The sequence below is a fragment of the Manis javanica genome, chromosome 8, assembly GCF_040802235.1.
Source record: "Manis javanica isolate MJ-LG chromosome 8, MJ_LKY, whole genome shotgun sequence".
Taxonomy (NCBI): Eukaryota; Metazoa; Chordata; class Mammalia; order Pholidota; family Manidae; genus Manis; species Manis javanica.
In genome coordinates this window covers 96,178,976-96,199,524 of record NC_133163.1, presented here as the reverse complement: position 1 = coordinate 96,199,524, position 20,549 = coordinate 96,178,976, and the positions used below count along the sequence as shown (strand labels likewise).

At 37.7% G+C, this 20,549-nt stretch overlaps 1 pseudogene; it reads left to right on the top strand.

Annotated features, from left to right (window-relative positions):
• Nucleotides 1-1,303: 1,303 nt before the first annotated feature.
• Nucleotides 1,304-18,763, top strand: LOC108385244 (elongation factor 1-alpha 1-like; annotated as a pseudogene).
• The last annotated feature ends 1,786 nt before the right edge of the window (nucleotides 18,764-20,549 follow it).

Here is a 20,549-nt window from a genome sequence, read left to right as displayed (position 1 = left end):
TTCCTCTTCCTAAAACTCATATTATTTGTTTTTTCCCCTCTCAGAAAACCTGGTAGGTAACACATAAGTACTCAGCTTAGATTTAAAGAATTGCAAAACTAATATTAGGAGACAGAGAAGAGAAATTTTCTCTCTGGCCCTCACTGCAGCGTGGACAAGAGATTGCTCTTAAGTTAAAAACTCTCTAGATTTTTGTCATGCACAAACCTGAAAGTGAATGCTAGAAAGAAATACATGCTGGTTAGAAAAAAACTGAAACCACAATTATTGTTTAATCCTTAGCATGGCATGCAAGGGCCTTCATAATCTGGCCCCTGCTGCATTTAAAGCCTTCTCTGCTATTTCCTTCATGCAAGTAATTTGCTAGTCCTTCACTGAGCTCCTAGCCTTTGTTTGAGTGCACTATACTATTTCACAATCTATACTTTTCTCTGCTATGCCTTGAAATGCCCCTCTACTTCTCTGCCTGATAAACTTTGACTCATATTTCAATACCTAGCTCAAATTTCACATTCTCTGGTATCTCATCCTAACTTCTCAAAGAGTTTATCATTTTTGTCTCTGTTTTTATCATACCTGGAACATACCTTTAATATACCCCTTGAAATACTACCTTTAAGTTCAAACAAGTCCATGGGATCCTGGAGAAATGTGTTTATTTCATCTTTGTTCCTCATTGTAGTACCTGGCACACTCATAGCTCTCCATAAATGTCTGTAGATTTTAAATTGAACTGAATAAATTTGGATTAATAAAGTGAAAACAAATTGCAAAAAAATTTTAGATGGTAAACTAACTTTAATTGTAACCTAAATCTAGGGTGAAACATTTGGAATTCTTTGATTAAGGGAATGAAAAAAAGTGTTCAAACTGTCCAGTGAGATAATAAAATAACCCTCACTGCTCCCTGCCTCTGGCCTTTCCCAGCACCCATCTAGACTGCAGTGTTTTTCCAGCAGCACTAGGCAGGAGAGAGGTCACCCAAACTGGTCAATACAGTCGTGAGTAGTTTAAGCAACCTTATTTCATATATTCACCAACAGATCTGAAATGAGAAGTGGTTTCCTAAAAGCTTAATGGTTAGGAACAAGGAGCTTGAATCTGAGAGATGTAGACTGAAATGCTGGCACTGCCAATTGCAACTGTGTGAGTTTTGACAAGTGATTTTTCATTAGTGAAATAAGAACAAGGCACTGACCCCATACAGTTGTAAAGAATAGTGGCACTGCCTCAAATATTAGATTTTAGAAAGTTATATTATTGAGATTTTCTTTGTCAGTTATTCCTCCTTTCATCAGAGAGGATGTCCCCAGGGTGCCCCATTCAAAATGTGGCAGCGTTCAGCTACTCCATTGACGATTATGAGGAGAACAGGAATTCCAGGTTGAGGGACCAGCCATGTGGAGACATACAACACATGGCATGTCAGGCCGTGAGTATGGTGAGTGCTTTCTGCTTCTGTCGTCACACCTCTCCTCACAGAACTGAACTCCTCACTGAACTCCCAAACCTCAATGTCCTTTTGAAATATGGGCTTTGGACGCCTGGCCAAGCTGTAAGAATAGCCTCAAAGCACTGACTTGTTTTCAACTCCTCCTTTACCCTTTACTGTGTAGACCTGCCCTTGAAATCCTGGGCTCCCCTGAGCAACAGTATCCCTGGGGGGTCCCTTTGTGATCTAGAGAACTCCTAGGCATTTGTAACTACCAGAGGAGTGTATGTATTTCCTTTCAAAGGACCATACTCTCATGACACAGAGTCTCATCTGTTCTATTTTGAACTTTGTCTGCAGAGACTAATACCACAAAGCATAGCCAGGAATTTTCAAATTTGAGAGAATCTCTTGATTTGAGCCACATTCTAATAAAGTAAGTAAAGGGGCCCCAGATTTGCCCTGGAGGTTTATCTGTCTCTCAGATTCTCTCATATTAGGCAAGAAGCTCTACGATCGCCTTCACTTTTAAGTTCCTATCTCCCTTTCATATATTTCCCATCAATCTAAGGCCAAAGCCCTTCATTGAAAAACTGTCTTTTTGGTTTCTGAGGATTTCCTTTATTTTATGTAAAAATTGTTTTCCATAAAGGCCCAGAAACATGGTAAGATGATTTTGTGTACTTCTAGTCATAGAATTCACCTGTGATCATGGAGGACCATGTCCCCTATTGCTTCAGCTCTTCTTCAGCAAGCCCATCCTAGGTGACAGGGCTTGCAGTCATTCATGCTGCAGAGGCCAGCTCCACCGCCTAGACTCCCCATGTGGGCTTTCCAATTTCTCCTTGAATAACATGGACATGGACAGCAACACACTGTCCCCAGTGAATCACCCTCTGGACATGCATTTCCATATCCATTCTCTCTCTCTCTCTCTCTCTCACACACACACACACACACACACACTCACACTCATACAAACACAAATATCAACATGTGACTAACCCTCCAGATAGCAGACTTTTCCCATTTTACTATGACCATAGAGCAAGATTCTCAATTTTTTTTATGCACACAAAAACTAAACTCTGGAGTAGTGAGAAATGCATATTCAAAATCCATAGTATATATGGAATAGTTAATATTTGAACACATATGCTGCATTTCATCCCAGATATAATCATCAGCTATTTCTATCTATCCCCAAGTCCCTTACCTGCCAGTCACTACCTGTACTTGCTCTGGCTCTTCACAGAGGCTTCCACAGCCCCACCTGACCGCAGCCCCATGCACTGTCTCTTCCGTCCTGGCCTCTATGTTACTTAAATTTCTTGCTCATATATTTCTCCTCCTTTGCACATGCATCTCCAAGCCCTGTTTCAATAAAATCTTTAAGTTTGTAAAAGATTCTCTGGTTACTAGGATCCACCTGACATTTTTGTGTTAAAATTATTGTCTTCCAATTACCCAAGGCAGATGAATGAGATTTTAGTACACATGCAAATAAACTAATGGATAAGGTATCAATAGGATCAAGGAGTTTAAATCAGCAAGCTCCAGGTGGTATTTTTTTTCTCAATTTCTCCAACTTTCTCCAAATATCCCTGGTTTATTTGGTTATTTCCACCTAAAAGTAGCTTCATAACATTGAATGGCAATATGCCTGAAACTGCTTTTCACCTTTTTTTTCTCAATTTCTCCAACTTTCTCCAAATATCCCTGGTTTATTTGGTTATTTCCACCTAAAAGTAGCTTTTAGGTGCCATTGAATGGCAATATGCCTGAAACTGCTTTTCACCCAATCTGCTTTCTTGGTCAGCTCCCACTTACAACACTTCCATCTTTCTTTAGTCGTTAAGGCTTAAAAGCTAAAAACAATCTTTGGTTCACTTCTAATCTATTTTCTATATCCAGTTTATGTCTAGTTAATTATTCTTGTGAATGTCTCTCAGTATGTAGTCCTTGCCATTTTCACTGTGCTGGGCTATTCCAAACCCTCAACGCCTTTTGCCTGAGAATTTTAAATCCTTCTAACAAATTTACCAGCCTCCAATTCTAACTCTTCCTGCCCATTACTGACAGGTACACCTCCTGAAAAAGACTACTTTGCTGATGCCATTTCTCTGTTGAAAAATCTCCAATGACTCCGCAGTGCCTACTTGTTGAATCAGTTGTAACAATTACTCTCCTATGCCTGACTCAAACAAGTAAGGAATGGGAGTAGAGGTGGGTTTGACTTCTTGCAGGTTCCTCGAGGTATCAGTATGTTGCTCGCATGATAGTGTCCTCTAGAACTATTTGGCTAGCAAGAAGGAAAAGAAGATAGGAATAAGAGAGAAGAAAGGAAAGGGTGGAGGCAAGAGAAAAGGAAGGGAGGGAGAGGGGAAGGGAAGAAAGAGAAGGATTGAGAGAGAAACTCATCTAAGCTTCACACATAATTGCATCTTTCCAGATCGCTTCCCTCCTTTAAATATCTGGATTTCTCCTTTCATGAAAGGCCAGTTTTTAATAAAAACAAGTTTGTTCTAAGAAAAAAATAAAGATGAAATTCATGTATCTAAAGAAAAAAAGACACGATTTGCCTTGATTTTTATGCTTTGCTGGAAAATATTAAAATAAAGATAGCTCTCTGTATTCCAATTTTCCAATTTAGAAAGGGGAGTTAGAAAAAGATTTTTGTGGCTTCCTCTCATAAAAGTCAGAACATTCTGTATATTTGAACCCTGCATGGCTCAGATGTGGTGCTTAACATTTTTCTCTCTCAAGATTTTTTTTCTGCCACCTTTGCTTATGTGTTGATTAGTATGTCAAAAAGAATATTGAAGCTGAGAAATGGTAGCCTGTGTTTAAGGTGCCTTATTGGCACAAGATATTGAAAGTAAACAGCTTCAAAATTGGCTACACAAGCTTTCTCAATTAATCTGTGTTTTTCAGAGTGAATGAAGAGGCGTAATTGAGAGAATGAAATTTGTGATCAAAGTATCCATCAACCAAAAATAATTTTGTTTTAAAGAAGAATAAGTAACAAATAATAACTGCCGCTAAGTTTTATATTGAGCTTGGTTCTTTAAGTCACTGTGTGGAAAATCCACTGGGAGGTAGACCCTAATGTGAAGGAGTTGAGTTAAGGTCTTTTAATTAAATATAAAGATTTTCTTACCCATGGGAAAGGGCATAATTAGCTGTTTTCTAACGCATTTGACCTGAAGATGCTGGAATCAGCAGATAATTGAATGTATTAAAAGAAGTCGCAAAGTCTAATTACGAGACTTAGTTGTTGGAGAAGGAGAAAAAGAAGTTATCTGTTATTTATTTAAAAGAGTTCCTATAAATGTAGAAGGGAGGCAGAGAAACAGTCAATTATCAACTGTCCCAGGCCCAAGACTGTGCATCTTGACATCAGGCTCTAGGAGGAGAATTGGGCAGTTCAGGACTTAAGTCTATTTAGTTATTCCCATGCAAAGTCTCAGTCTGAATGCCAAATAAATTACCACTAAAAATAGAGTGAAGTGCTCAGAGCAGAATGTACCAGCTGGACTGATGCCTGCATCACAGATTAACTCTGATATATTGGGCTTTGGTATGGTGCTGGGATGTTTCTAAGGGCACATATATCCGAATCTACAGACTAACAAGCTGTGCTCAGTGGAGTTCTACTGAATAAGTGCTTGGGTCATATGGTGCTTTCACAAATATGAGGAAGGCATGGTATCCTTTTAAAGGAAAATGGGCACTATGAACTTCAAGTATGAAATAATTCCATTATTATGTTCCTTAAATATTGATACATGCAAAAGCTATGACCTTAAATATATATTCTTACACTTAATAATTTAGGCACACTTAGAAATGCAAAACAATTTTTGAAGAACCATAGACCAATACCATTCAAATTAATGAAATGTAATATGATGAATGATACTGTTTCACTGAAGATGAATTTCTATTCAAAACCCAGTTACAGTATTGACTACTATGACACAGATTCTGCTGAATTTGTCGGGCCTAAACTATTGTGTGTCTTGTGGTGATTCAATTTTCCATCACTCTTCTTTATTTCAACTAATGCAAAACTGATCTTCCTATTAGATGCCGTGAGGGCATTTGGCTCTCATTTGCATTAATACATCATTTAAGTCAACCTTTGTTCTCTCTCATTGGTGCTGGGTAATTACTGTAGTAATATTGATCTGAATAAAACAGCAAAAAACATAAACTCAGATGCTGAATGCACTGTGTAGTATGTTTTATTATTTTTGCTCTGTTAGTAGAAATAGAAAATGCTGTTTCACTCCTTCTTGTTCATGCGTGCATGCATTCATTCAACAAACAATGTTTGCTCTGTATTAGCAACTACAAATGATAATGATGATGGCGATGGTGATGATGATTAGTACTGTACAATCCCAGGTCAGGAAAATAAAAACCTCAAGTTTAATGTTCAGCAAAGAGCTACAAATTAAGCCATTGAAAGTAGCAGAGTATTATCTCATTGGAATGGGAAATACAACTCAAAGTGAAAAATAACTGCAATAACAATGATGATGACTATATTTTACACACACTGTTAAGTATCTGTGAGGTGCTAGTTACTGGTTAGTTATTATCTTATTTAATCTTCACAGCAGCCTAATGAGATAGTTACTATTTTCATCATTTTATAGGTAAGTCAATTGATATCCAAGAGCACACAGCTGGTAGTGATAGAGCTAGGATTTTAATAAGGTGAAGGAGTTCTAAAATATGACAGTTTAAATATATTTCCACATAAAATAGTTGGTATTTAAGTTGGACATTTATTATAATGAGCAAATAAGAATGAGCACATACAATATATTGGATGGTCTTGGATGCCAAATTAAGTAGGTCACATAATAATATATGATGTGACATGATGTTTAATAAGTTATATCCCATATGCATATATATATTATAAAACATCATTAATTATAAAATAAATTGCTATAAATTTTATAATAGTGTGATGGTCAATTGTGTATGTGAAATTGACTAGGTCACAGGGTGCCCAGATATTTAGTCAAATATTATTCAGAATGTTTCCACAAGTTGAAAAAGAAACTAAATCCTTTAAAGGCACCCAGTTTGCCCACAAGGATATTTGCTGAGTTCCTGTGCTTAGTGGGAATATGATGAGCAGGGCCAAAGTTTCTAAAAGGGAGAGTGAAATTTGCTACAGTTCTGTGGTGCTTTGCTTTCCTGAAAAACCCCGCTAGACCATCGCTAAAGACATTTACCATGTTTGAAACTTACTAGGCAGAAAGACAAAGTGTTTGCCTAAGAATCTCTGAAAGGCAGACTTGTACTCCTGGTTTTAGAAAGTCTAAGGTTCTTCTTAGGACTGAGAAGACGTATTTGAAAGTCTCAATACACATCCCTTAAAGAACATACCTAGAGAAGAGGAAAAACAAGAATTTGCCTTTCTACATCTGAAAACATGTTTTGACCAAGCTTAATTTCTTCCTGAATTGAAATGATCTGCCCCTCATCCTGTCTGCTTAACGTGGGAAGGGGGAAACTATCCCTGGTGGAATATATGATCACTAGGATTCTCTAAGGCTCTTCAGTGCACAGTGGCCAGCACACAATTTTTAAAAATTATAAACGAGGAGACAAGGAAATATCATAAAAAAAGAAGACAAACAACATCAACAATATAAACAGATCCACATATAATCTAGATATTAGAGTTAATACCTAAGGACTTTAAAACAGCTATGATTATTGTGTTTTTAGAAAAAGGACAAGGTACACAAAATAAATGAAAAGATCCAGAGTTTCAACACAAAATTGGCACCTATAAAAGTAATCAAATGGATATTCTGGAACTTAAAAATTGTGTAATTTAAATATTATATATAATGTAATTAAAAATTAAAGTAAGAACCATATTTGATGGGTTTAACAGCAGACTGGAAACAGGATTAGTGAAAAGCAAAACATTGGACAAGTGAAATAGACACACAGGAATATCTCAAAGGAGCTTATAGTTGAGTCCCAGAAGGACGGAAGTGCGAGGATGAAGCAGAAACAATATTTGAAGAGACAGTGGCTGAATATTCTAAAACTGATAAAAGACATCAAACAAAGAATTCCAACAAGGAAAAACTCAATTCAAAGGAGGAAAAACACAAAGAACACTGCATCTTGTCACATCATAGTAACACTGCAGAATATCAAGGACAAAAAGGAAATCCTGACAAGTGATAAGGATGACAAAAATATTACCTTTAAAGTAGGAATTGTAGAACTGGCAGCTGAATTCTCAACAGAGCTGATGCACACCAGAAACAATAGAGTAACATTTCAAATTGCTAAAGACAATAACTGCCAACTTAAAATTTTATATGCAATAAAAGTTTCAAAAATGAAGGTAAAATAAAGCCATTTTCAAAAGAAAACCTGAGAATCTTTTCTTTTTCGCTAAGAGGCCTACACTAAACGAAAATCTAAGGAAATTCTTCAGGCAAATAGAAATTCATTCCTATTGAACAATTGACAAGGTAGAAGGGAAGAAAAATATTGTGTCATTTTAAAGCAATATTAACTATACAAAGTTATAATGCTAATGTTGTTTGCTGATAAAACAAAGGTAGAACTAAAATACTAAACAGAATGTTACTCTAGATGCCAGAGGGGATAAAGAGAGCTTAAGGATCCTGATATTCAAGCAATGTAAGACTTGAGATAAAATTAATAATTTGCATTAGACTTTAATAAGTCAAGAATGAACTACTACATCTTGGGTATCTACTAATATGATGTAAAACTAGTTTTGTCAATAGAAGCAAAAATGCTGTTACCAGTCATTTCATACTCTTAATATAATTGTGAAAATATGAATGGTAATAAGTATAACAAGTCGCAATCAGATGCTTACTGGGCCTCAGCTTGTCAACTGTATGTTCAGTTGTACCTGACAGAAAACGACAGGGAAGTCTCAGTATATATCATTGGAAATTATCTCTAAAACATAAGAGGTAATGAGATTTGTGATGTATTTAGCACTCTAGGAACAAAGCACATCTCATCCTTTCAACATAAGTCAGCTTTCAATGCTTTCATATGCATATTCAAGGATTCATAAAGAAAGTAAAGTATTGCTAAATGCATAATGAAAATAATAAAAATTATAAAATTTCAGAAAAAAGAAGTATGCCATGCTAGATTTATCAGGGAAATGTTCAAAACATAGAATCTAAAAGAGACCTTGAAATATGACTGAAAAACACATTTCATTTCTTTTTTTTAAGTTTAGTTGATGTACAATTTTATATTGGTTTCAAGTGTACCACATGGTGATTCAACAGTTATCTATATTATTAAATGGTTATCCCCAATAAGTTCAATTACTATCTGTTAACATACAAATATATTATAATATTATTGACTATATTCCCTCTGCTGTACTTGCATCTCCATGACTAATTTCTATTATAGTTGGAATTTTGTGCCTCTTTATCCCCTTCACCTATTACACTCACTCCTTCCAACCCTTCCCCAATAGCAACCACTAGTCTCTTCTCTGTCTATGAATCTATTTCTGTTTTGTTTTTTTTAGATTCTACATGTAAGTGAAATTATATGGTATTTGACTTTCTCTGCTGGCTTATTTCACTTAGCATAATGCCCTCTAGGTCCAGCCATGTTGTTGCAAGCATTCTTTTTTATGGCTGAGTGTTATTCCATGGTATGTATGTACCACATCTTCTTTATACATTCATCTATTAATGGACACTTAAGTTGCTTCCATTCTGGCTACTGTAAATAATGTGGCAGTAAATAAGGAGTTCATATAACTTTTCAAACTTTTGTTTTCTTTTGGCAGGTTTCCAGAAGTGAAATTACTGGGTTAAATTGTATTTCTACTTGTAGTTTTTTGAGAAACTTCCATACTGCTTTCCAGAGTGGCTACACTAATTTGCATTCCTAATAGGAGGGCATGAGGGTACCCTTTTCTCCATATCCTCACCAACAGTTGTTATTTCTTTTCTTTTGGATAATGCCATTCTGACTGGTGTGAGATGGTATCTCATTGTGGTTTTAATTTGCATTTCCCTGATGATTAGTGATGTGGAGCATCTTTTCATGTGCCTCTTGGCCATATGTATGTCTTCTTTAGAAAAATGTCTATTCAAGTCCTCTATCCATTTTATAATTGGATGTTTTTTTTTGGTGTGAATTGTATAGGTTCTTTATGTATTTTGGATATTAGCCCCTTATTTGATGTATAATTTACAAATATATTCTCCCATAAAGTATGTTGCCTTTTGTTTTGATCATAATTTCCTTTATTGTGCAGAACCTTTCTTGATAAAAATGTATTGAGGGGTTGAGTTTGTTCTCCTTGGTTCTTGTTCCTGCCTCAACAAAGAATTGAAAGGCAGAGTCAGTAGTGAAGCAGAATGGAAGTTTTATTTGAATACACTCTAAGGGAGAAACAGGCTATAGTCAAGGTAGATAAATGCAAGTTTACTTGATTAAAGCAAAAAGGAAGGAAAAATGAAGGGAGGCTCGGTATAGGGTATAATCCTTTGCCAACTCCTAAAGCCAGAGTCACCTGGCATTCAGTGTCCTCTTGAGTCTTCATGGCATGGGAACTAAGTCCTACCACCCCAGGGTTTGGGGGAACTGCAGATCACTGGATGGAGTGAGATTATGTTCTGAGAACTTCCTGAAGGCAAAGAAAAGAGATTTTCAGGCAGTTGCTAAGGAGCACCCAGGCCACAGGAACTTGCAAGCCCAAATCAGAGCTCTCAGTAGCCCCTCCCTACTTCTGTAGTAGGACAAAGAGAGTGACACACTCAAAAAAAGGCAGTTGTGGACAACCTCAGAGAGGAAGCACACTGAAGGGCTTAAGATTCTGTCCTTTAAGGCTTTCAAGAATGGTATAAAGGTAAAAAGGGTTGGGGTACAGGCTTGTCAGCAGTCTCATGATGTCTATTTCCTGTGAGAGACAATATGTCATTATCTATAGCCAGTCCTCTAGGTAATTATGTAGAATAAACATTTTCTTCCTCTCCAAGATAGTGGCTACCCCCAAGCACTGGGAACACATCAGTTATGACTGCTTGCTTTCCTTAAGTCACTGGCTGATTACCAAAGAAGATGTGAGGAATCTGACTTCTCAACTCTCCACTTTTAAAATGGAATCTTTGCCTTAAGATGGAGTCCCTTCTGCTCTTACTGTACTGTTTATATCTTAGCATTTTTCATTATAGGCCGGAAAAGTTAATCATCATGGTTGTCCTATGTTGCTGCCCAACTTCACCTGCATTAGCTACAGCAAGTCTCAAGGTCAGCCCAGATTCAGAGCATGTGGAATGAGCTCACATTGCAAAGGGGCGTTAACTCTGTGAGTCTTCTCTGGCCCTCTGGCTTTATCTGATGAACTCCCTGAGTTCTTGGTGGCCCCCATCCTCTTCTCATCCCGCTCATATCTGCCTTTCTGCCCAATAAATATACTATGAAAAAGAGAAAGAAATGCACCTCCTTAGATCTTTGGCTAGAAGTGGAAATGAAATCTAATACTAATAATAAAGATCTGAATTTGGACAGTTAACTACCTCACTCACAAAAATATTGGTTCTTAAGAAAGGGGAGCTGGGAGAGGATGAATGAAATGGAACTGAAGATAACATGTTTGGAAAAGTTTCCTATTGCTAATGTTCCCTCTCACTTTAAACATTGCCACAGTAGAGAGTTCAAGTTGCAAAATCTGCACGGATCTGTTCTACTGAGAAGCAAGCTAAGAGAACTGAATACCAATTTGCATAGTGGAATGATTAAAAGAGTAAAAAATCCATGCATAAGCCCTGAAGTACCAGAGCTATGTCCTCACAAAATGGCCTTTTATTCTAATAAAATTTTGAGGGATAATTATCTTACCCAAACTCAAATATAAAACTAGAATTATTTTAAGAATAATTATTAATGTTGATGATTAGTAAGAAGCTCTACAATTTTACTTAGGTGTCTATTTTTTCTAGTCTTGTCTTTAAAACTCTGTCACTGTTTATTAAAGATTGGCTCATAGTTATAACATGTTGTTTTAAAATGGAACTTTTGTTGTATATATAAAAATTATAAATCAGAGAAAGATTAAGTTCTAGCACCAGTCTTAGGTAACCATGGCTAAAACTGTATCTCTTCATTTGGACCATGAATTTATTATACAGTTATCACTATGTATTTATTGATAATTTATATAGATTGTAAACATAATTTTTAAAAAGAGAGAAAAATTATGTTTATTTGCTTGGAAAACCCCAAACTCTGGAAATATCCTTAATAGTACAATGCAATGCTATAACTGGAGGTTCAGCATGATAATCTAAGTAAATAGGTGATTACCTAAGACCCTCAAGACTCATAGGACATGGGAAATAAATCTAGAGGTGAGATGTACATTGCTGAATTGGATCCTCTAGTAACTTCACAAATACTTGATAATTTTAAGTAAATTATACTTCAGATATACACTGTAACTCTACAGAAAGTTTTGCTCCTAAAGCAAATTATTTGTGGCTCTGAATCCCAAATTATGTCTATTTTAGATCTCAAGTGAATATTTTAAAAGCATTTTTGTCATGTTCGAAGTAAAATAATTAATGAAATTTACGCAAACAGTATTCTCTGAAGCATTGCTAACCAATCACCAACAACAGCACATAAAATGTTTCTTACAAGTAGCATGACAGCATATCATTCTAAATTTGGTTATTCCCAGAGAGTCTAAAGGAACATTATCAAGAGATACGGCTCGATGATTATGTAGTCTCAAGTAACTGGATAATTAAGTTATGATTTAACCCAATATTATCACTGTCCTGATTTACAATATATTGTGCAGCTCTTGTACCTACATGGAAAATCTAATGTACATGAGACAAATCTGAATAAGCAGTCTTCTCTAAAGCATGTTGTCCCAGACCTAGAAGTCCAGTTCTCCAAAAACTCAGTACTTATTCTAATAAAGTGGATCCAAGATGCTGACATCACCAATTTAAAAATCCCCATTATTAAACATCAATAAACAGACACACAAAAAATTTCAAGATAGCAAAATATTAAGGCCGATGATAAATTATTATGATAAGTTATGGGTATTATGGGTACTTTTAATACTGATAATCATTCTAGTTTTGCTAGCCTGCACATTATTGAATGATTGTTTCCATTGCTACTAGATTAACCCTAAATATCCTGGAAGTTCTTTAAAAATTGACAATTTAGAACTCAATCAGTGGTACCTGGGGTATCAGGTAAATACAGTGTTAACAGAAAAGTGGGGCTCAAATGTGAGGGGAACCAACAGTTAAACTAAGTTCATATTGAACCAATGAACAACTTCCACCAGGGTTTATATGTTGCTCTTACTCAAGCCCCAGATTGTCCACAAAGGGTACATGGGAGAGTTAAGAAGGCCCAGTTGCCAAGGTTACAGAGGGATGTGCTCAAGAACACTTAAGTATTTGCAGGAACAACTCTGTCAGTTTTCCCCACTTTCAGCTGATCCCATCCCCAGCCCTTACCCCTCATTGTGCCCAGTCCTTAGATGAGAGTAGCAAATGAGTTTAACTGCATGACAGAAGCAAAATTATTAATGTATGAATAAGGATTCACAGCCTCTCACTCCTTCTTGCCTCCAATTAGGAAAAATCCTGGCATTGCCTATTTGGCATTTCGTTCTCTGATTTTAATCCCAGATGTGAAAGAATATTAAGAAGAATATTAAGAATGTGAAAGATGGAAAGAAAGACCTTGGAGAAGCTGAGCAGGTTGAGAGATAGCAGGCAGGAAGGAATGGGATGTGGAGACACGCTGCATTGGGCTGATCTGAAAGATCAGATATTCTTTCGTGTTCTGTAGGAGAAGAAGCAAACATGATCATTGGAATTGTATTAAGTTCCATTTGGTCACTTGAATGTGCTTCTGTAAATGTGACACCTCACTAGAACTAGATTTTCAGGGATAGTGTGCAGCATTAGCAGAACAATGGGTGTCAAAGGTAGGAGCAAGCAAGTCTTGAACAACCCGCTGACCAACAACCACGCTGGGTGGAGCCCATGAGGAAAACAGGAGAAATAAGCTGGCTGGCAAACAGAACAAATGTAACCAAAATAAAATCCAGGATGATAACTGACACTCAGAAGTTGTTCAGTTTTACATTTGGAGTTGGAAAATAATTATGTAATATTTTTTATATATTTTCCCCTCTGTATGTTGGTAAAATCATGATGTGCCTTAAAATTAATACATAGCTTAATGTAGCTTTTTCCCTGAAGAGCTGCTATTAAATCAACGTAATGTAAGAGAGCCATTTCTGTTTTTTAATCATTATTATGATTATTAGTAACTATCCAGCACAATCTGTTGTACACTATTGTGCACAAAACTCTACATATAAGTGCTCAATAAATATTTATTGGTGATCAATAGTGTCTCAGAGTTAGAGAAAGTGACCAAATTGAAAAAACACTTTTTTTTTCCTAGAAATTTTTAGTTTTTTAGAGTGTTCCAATTGGAATAAATCTATTACAATATTGCTGCATTTAATCCTCCCAATACTCCTACATTATAGATATTAATATGTTAATTTCACAGGTAAGTAAACTAAGTCTCAAAGAGATTAAGAAACTTGGTGAAAGTTCTGAACTAGGAAAGACATGCTGCTCCTTTCAAACCCATGTTAGATAAACCAAAGCACAAGGTTTTAGTTCTACACTGTTTCAAGAGAAGAATTCAGTAGACAAATTGGGTGAAAATTTGAAGAAACAGAGCAGAGTCCAAGAACAGGGTCTGAGTAGAGGGGTTAAGGTTGGAGTCAGCAAGCAATGAGAAAAGATAGAGATCATGTGAGGGGCTTACCTGCCCTGAGCTAAATACCAAAGTGGCCCCCTGACTGTTAAGAAAATCTACATGTTCATCACCATTATTGTATCCACATAATACTCCATTCTCAATTTCTTCAGGAGGGATAAACAATACTACTATCCCAAGTTTTAGATCTGTGTAACTCACCAACTTTAACTTATTACATAATATAATTTAAGGCATTATAATTTTTCCAAACAGTGACCAAAACAAGTTCCCCAAAGTGCTTAACATATGCCAAAGGAGTAACTTGTTACAGTGGAGGAAAGTAGAACTCAGTGTGTTGGGGACCGCCTTTGTCTTCTCACATGTTTGTAGGCGGAATGGGAAAGCACCTTCCCCCAGGTCTGAATGCAGCAGGAGAAAGCATAAGCTTGAGAGTGACCAGTGCAGTCCTTGGAAGTTATCTGCCCACAAAAACGTATCTTGTCCTCGAAGACGAGCCAAGACTCCCCACTCTGAAAATAGGGAGACCTTGAGGATGTGTGAAAACACCACCCCTGCTTCTGGTGTGGGGTAAGTGGAGAACAAAGAACATCGCTGATGTGGCAGGAATGGAGAACAAAGAACAACCTGTTTACACATTCCATGAGGAACTGAAGGAGCCCTGCTGTTCTTATCTTTACCAGGCTGCCGCTGACGTCAATATTGTGCTTGACTGTTTATTGGATAAGGCTATTTTCTAGAATCATGTATGTCTTTGCTGTATAAATACCCTGGTACCCAATAAAGCTTTGCTGGCGACGCGCAGGAGCGTCAGCCCTCCCAGTTCTTTCTGTCTGTCTTTGTTTTCTTTGCCCACTTCCGCACTTCAGGACCTGCTCAACTCGGAGCGGCTGGACCGCGTCAAGTGGCGCCCAAAGGAGTAACTTGTTACAGTGGAGGAAAGTAGAACTCAGTGTGATACGCAGACACATATATTTTGCATTTATATCCCATGAGCTGAAAGTGTCATGCTGCAGATCATGGATGTCATCTACATAAACAAAGGGAATTGATGCCAATCAACTCCTGCTAAAATACAAGAAGAACAGAATAACAGAGAAAAAAATGGCCCATATTCAGTAGCCCCGAAGCCAGTTGTAATGATCTGAAGAGAATTGGGTGAGGCTCAGTACTGAGAGTTTTGCTTTTCACAAACAGATGATTTCCTTGTTATTTGTGGTACTAAACTTGTGTGACTGGGAGGCAGATATCATTTCCTATCTACAAACTGTTCGGTTCTGCAATTCCGTCCATTTCATGGGGCTTCTCCTGGCAAGCTGTGAGCCTTCCTTTTCCTGGCTACAAAGCATCCTAGAATTAGATACAAATTGCCATTGTCTCCTAACCTATCATATCTTCTCAATGACCAAAGCAAATCCACACTTGTGTAAATGTCTTTTCCTTGGTGGAAGCTGAAATCAGTTTGTGGCAAATCATACCAGTGGCCTTGCCTATACAATCAAACTGTCATTAAGTCTTTCCTTAGCCTGCTCCAAACTCAATAACCCCAATGAGTTCAGTGTTTCTTGTCAACCCTGTAATCGGCTTTTTTTTTTCTTGCTCTTGTTTCCTCTGCACCCTATCCAAATTATCTGTTTCTTAGAGATCAATAATAGGATTAAAATGAATGTCACCATAATAGCAGTCAAGACTCGAACCACATGAACGATAGTGGAAAAATCACTTCATATGTCTACCTTTGTCTACCAATGTCTACCTTTTAGAACTTGATTTGAAATGGTGAGCACTTTGTTATTGATTTTGTTACCTTGTACTCTAGGTCTTACTCAGCTGTGTTTATAGAATCCCTGAAAGAATCACACCAGCTCCTATTCAGGTTCTACTTACTTGTCCCAAAATAGTGTTCTGGTTTTCACATATCTCTTCCTTAGTGAATTATAGTGAATGTATCAATTGAAATATCAAGCTTAATAATTTATCCAATATCTAACAATATTGAATTTTGATTTCTGTAGGATTCTAGTCTAAGTTGTATTGTCCACATTAAAATATATGTACATATAATATATAAAATTATGTAAAATAATGTACTTACATATAAAATGTAAAGTATGTATATTCCTTATTTAGATATACATATATGTATAAAATATTATAATCCACACTTTTAAAAGTAAGAGTAGCTAACAATCATTGAATCATGAAATTTTGGAGATGGAAGAACATTATGTCGGATTATATTCTTTCAGAGGCACCAGCTTAGTTACCTTGACTTTCAAAAAAGGAAAACGGTAATTCTGTGATCTTGGAGCACACATTCCAGCTCAATTCCAAGAATGTGGATTCCAATGAGCTTGATATTTAAACTATAATAAGGAAATAATCAAAAATACAGACAAAAGTTATTAAAAAGATGCATCAAAGCTATTCATTGCAGAATTGATGACAGAGAATATAGTTATAAATTTCCTAATTAAAATTCCTGACACTATGATTAGCATATGATTAAATGCCTATACTGGAGTTGGCCGTTTTAACAATTAGTAGGGGGAAATCCTCCTTACATAATTTTACAGTAACTTTCCTGCAACAGGTCGGCCACCAGAACACATGAAAACCAACACTAAATCTAAGTCAGATGGGGAAAGACTCATATTGACATCAACATCATTGGGCAGGTAGATTCAGGCATATCTACCACTACCAGCCATCTGATGTACAAATGTAGGGGGACTGACAAACCACTGGACATTTGAGAAGGACGCTGCTGAGAAGGAAGAGAGGTCCTTCAAGTATCCCTGGATCCTGGAAGACCGAACACTGAATGTGAGTGTAGTATCCCCAGTGATATCTCCACGTGGAATTCTGAGGCCAATAAGTATTACATGATCACTGATGCACAAAGATACAAGGACTTTATCAAAACCAGGACATGCACATCTCAGGCCGACTCCGTCATCATGATTGCTGTTGCTGGTGTTGATGAATTTGAGGTGGATATTGCTGAGAACGGGTAGGCCCATAAATATGCCCTTCTGGCTTACTCCTTGGCTGTGAAACAATGAATTGTTTATGTTAACAAAATGGATCCCACTGAGTCACCCCTCAGCTGGAGAGATAATGAGGAAATTGTTAAAGTCAGCACTACATTAAGAAAATGGGCTACAACCCAGATACAGTCACATTTGTGCCAATTTCTGGTTGGGATGGTGACAATATGCTGGAGTCAAGTACAAGTATGCCTTGGTTCAAGGGATGGAAGATCACCTGTAAAGGGGGCAATGCCAGAGAGCCATTCTGCCTGAAGCTCTGGATTGCGCCCTGACACCAATTCACCCAACTGACCAGTCCTTGGGTTTGTTCTTCCAGGATGTCTCTGAAATTAGCAGTATAGGTACTGTCCCTGTGGGTCTAGTCGGGACTGGTGTTCTCAGACCTGGCATGGTGGTCATCTTTGCTTCAGTCAACATTAAAGTGAGGTCAAGTCTATTGAAATGCAACATGCAGTTTTGAGTGAAGCTCTCCTGGGGAATAAATGTGGATTTCAGTGTCAAAATGTGTCTGTCAAAGATTTTCATTGTGGCAATGTGGCTTATGATTGTAAAAATGACCCACCAGTGGAAGCAGCTGGCTTCACTGCTCAGGTGATTGCCCTGAACCACCCAGGCCAAATCAGTGCTGGCTGTGAACCTGTGCTGAATTGTCAAACAGCTCAGACTGCTTGCAAATTTGCTGACCTGAAAAAAGCTTGATCATCATTCCAGTAAAAAACTACAAGATATTTTTAACAAGTACCAAAAATACTACAAGTAATCAAAAAAATTAAAGTGCCAGTTATTTTTTCAGCAAAGTGGGTTTATTAGGGAATAACACAGAATTGCAATTCAGGACAAACAGGCTATCGCAAAACCATAGGTGGGGTTTTCCCCAAACCCATGAAGGAAAAGGGTCCAGTTAGGAGGACTATTCTAGGCAAAAAGTCCATTGGAGTGAACTAGGAATGCTAATATCATGGCCTCTCATTGGCTGAGTGGTGACATTCTCTCTCTGGCTCAGCTGTTGGGCAGGAGGGCTTGGGGTAGATGCAGAAACTTTCCTTTCTCCTGCTGGGTAGTAATGTAGGCTTCTTCCAGTGGGGTCTGCTTTGCAGAATTGTAATGGGATGGGAGAGTTTACCCTGCTGGCCTCTTGATGCTGTATCAGCAAAGTTTCCATTTTTTAATTTTCGTAGCCTCAAATTCCTGAAATCTGGTGATGCTGACATGATCCTTGGAAAGCCTCGGTGTGATCCTTGGAAAGCCTGTGTGATGACAGCTTCCACCCTTCTCTGGGTTATGTGTCTGTTTGTGACAAGAACAGACTGTTACTGTGTGTATCAGCAACTCAGTGGACAAGAAGGATGCTGGAGCTGGTAAGGTCACCAAGTCAGCCCATGAGAAACTCAGTAGGCTAAATGAGCACCATCCCAATTACCCTACACCCCAGGCTTAATTTGTGGTGGAGGAAAGTCTCAGAACTGTTTATCTCTATTGGCCATTTAAGTTTAACAGTAAAAATCTGGTTAATAATAATGCAACATAAAACCTTTAGAGGGAAAAGAGGATGTTCTGTGGAGTTTTATTAGTTTTTTAAATCAGTACTTTTTAGTGGAAATCATTTGACCAATCTGCCACAGAATTTTAAGACCCATTAAAAAATGTTTAAAGAGAAAAAAAATTCAGTGTAGAGAACAAAATACAAAGCTGTACCTATAAGAGCATCCCAAAATATCAAAATAAAATAAAATGAAGGTATGTAGATACATGGATATATATATACACACACACACAGATAGAGAAATGTAGGAAAATGACTAAAGTCAATCAATAGCAATAATTATCTCTTAATAGTTACAGGTGATTTGTGGTTCTTTTTTCTAAAATTATGTTTTCCAACTTCTTAAATAATGCATGGGCATTACATTTCTATCTTGAAATTATGCTACCTTTATTTTAGAATTCTGTAAATCCATAAAATTAATCAATAGTCTGCTTTTTGCATTCCTTAATCTGATAGCTCTTACGTCAACATATTTAATTTCATAGTTAATCTGAGTCAATAATTAAAAACAGTAAACAAAAGAAAAACACCTTCCACTCCTAAAATTGATACTTCTCCAGGGGTGATGTCAAACAAATATCAGACCCACAAAAAAAGAAAAAAGATATATAGAAAATCTTAGGAATGTGAGAGGGGTGAGCTGGTTCAGGGGTGAAGAGGCTAAACCTAAAGGAGAAAGTGCAAGGAAGCTTCTGCACAGTCCTGATTTGGTCAGGGTAAAGGGGGATTGCAGTGAGGAAACCTGAAAAACGCTACCTCAGTCAGGTGATCAAGATCAGTATCAACAGTGATGAGCCATGTGATAGCAGGTACTCTTGATGTAATGTGATGAAAGTGGTACTTTACCTCTTTGGTCTTCTTCCCCCAGACACACAGCCTCAGTCTCATCATGAGGAAAACATCATACAAATCCCAGTTGAGGGACATTCTTCAAAATACCATACTGAGGAGGGGTGGAGCCAGGATGGCGGTGTGAGTAGAGCAGCGGAAATCTCCTCCCAAAACTACACATATCTATGAAAATATAACAAAGACAACTCTTTCTAAAATAGAGACCAGAGGACACAGGACAACATCCACACCACATCCACACCTGCGAGAACCCAGCACCTTGCGAAGGGGGTAAGATACAAACCCCAGCCCGGCGGGACCCGAGCGCCCCTCCCCCAGCTCCTGGCAGGTGGAGAGGAGTCAGCAGGGAGGGAGAGAGCCCAGGACTGCTGAACACCCAGCCCCAGGATTCCAGACCAGAGCACAGACACAGTGCATGCGTGGGGTCCTGGATACTAGGGAAACAGGGCGGCAAGACAGGTGGCCTGAGGCCAACGCCGGAGAACAAAGAAACGGGAGCGGGTTTTTTTTTGCGAGTGCTTTTTGGAAGCCTTAAAGGGACAGGGACCCCAATACTAGGGAAACAGGGCAGCAAGACCAGTGAGAAGGTGCCTGACACTGGCACCTGAGGACAAAGAAAATTGCACGTTCTTCCCTTTTTTAAAAAAAAAAATTATTTATTTAATTTTTTTTTTCTCTCTCTTTCAGTGTTGCTGTTGTTGTTTTGGTTTGGAGAGTGCTTTTTGGAAGTCTTAAAGGGGCAGGACAGGACATTAGCCCAGAGGCAGGGAATCTTGGGATCTCTGGGCACTCTAACCCCCTGGGCAACAGGGAGCACAGAGGCTGC